We start from the raw sequence: 1,760 nt of genomic DNA, 5'->3' as shown, positions 1-1,760 counted from the left end.
CAAAGTAATTCGTAAACCTTGTTTTATATACAATTAAATTGTTACTATACAATAATAAAATATAATATTATACTTACAAAATATTAACTGTTAAGACTACCCACGAATAATATTTTAAAACTACAATAAAATAATTAAAATCGTTATTCTTTATTTAAAATTTAAATAACTAATTTGCTATTAAAGTAATTAACTTTACTTTTACTAAGACGATGGTTCGAATTATTTGTTACCTTAAATATCGAACATTAAAATGTAATTGTCGTGTACGTAAAATATAATAATATAGGATTCCAGAAAGGTACGTACAATTTTCCAAGTCGATACCAATAATCGTCATTTTTCGTTTAAATATCTAATTTCGACCAAATTTGAAACCCAAATATCTATATAAAAAACAATTTTGCATAATATATATATTTTCATTGTTTGGGTTTCATTATCTCTTTTTACAAAATTATGTACACATTAATTATTCAAAACAATTTATTAAATGGTTTTCTTAATTTGGTAAAAATAACAAGTATAAAGCGTAAAATGGAAGTATATTGTATGAAAAAAATACGAAATGCATAAAAATTACGAAAAAATATAAATTGTCTAATATTTTCATTGCAACTATAAAGCTAAAATTGTAAGTTAAATAACATATTTAATTCAATAACTAACACCTTTAGGACAACCTCTGGCGGTCGTGGGATTCTATCAAGTTTCCTCCGGCTCAGACTGTGGTTTTTTTTGCTACGCAACTGGATGGGTGACCGACCGCTTTTCTTGCCGTATATTTTTTATTTTTTTATTTATGCAATTTGTATTTGTCAATTAGTAAAAATGTTAAATATGTAGGTATAGGTTATTTCTTGAAAATAATAAATTTTATCAACCATTTGTTCATTTAATTATTTTCGATACTTGAATAAATTTTAAAAATATTTCGACTCGCTTTAAAGACACGTTTACGGACATATTAAATTTAAAATATTCTTGGTTTTTTTTCTATAAATGTCAATAAAATTGTATTTGTTGTGCCAAGAAGCATTAACATTTTTTACAAGAATACAGATATATTGTTACAATATAAGTTGATAGGGTCGTGTTCAACAGTCGATATTACGATGACAATATATGTATCTTGGTTTATATAGTTTGTAGAATTTCGTATACCTTACACTCTTTTATAATTGGGACTATTACCATGTGCTCTCAAGATTCCTACATCCGTAGCAAATGTACATAAAGTCATATCACCACCCGAATGTAATCTACGTTAATGAGCATTCTGTTGTGGTGAACACTTGTGTACCAAAATGGGTGTTAAATATTCCTACATTCGTAGCAAGAGTACATATAGTCAAATCGCCACCCGAATGTAATTTACAGTGATGAACATTTATTATTACACATTTATACCTCGAAGACAGCTCTTAGAATCCCTACATTCGTGACACGAGTATATATAGTCAAATCGCCACCCGAATGTAATTTAAGTTAAATGAGCTCTTACTACTATACTTATATTCTAAAAATATTGCTATGTTCGTGTTCAAAGTGTAACTGTGTAATAATAATGTATTTAACGGGATTATGATATGATGCGATAGTCACAGAACTTTATGATTTTAAAGATTAACAGGTACCTAGGTGAATGGGAAAAAAAATAAACAATGTGAATTTGCTTGATAGAGAGACAACTAGTTCAGACAGTCATAATGAATGCTGAGATAATCCAACATACATATACTGTATACGCATATACGCAC

Source organism: Acyrthosiphon pisum, chromosome A2, assembly GCF_005508785.2.
Source record: "Acyrthosiphon pisum isolate AL4f chromosome A2, pea_aphid_22Mar2018_4r6ur, whole genome shotgun sequence".
Classification (NCBI taxonomy): Eukaryota; Metazoa; Arthropoda; class Insecta; order Hemiptera; family Aphididae; genus Acyrthosiphon; species Acyrthosiphon pisum.
This window is presented reverse-complemented; position numbering follows the sequence as displayed.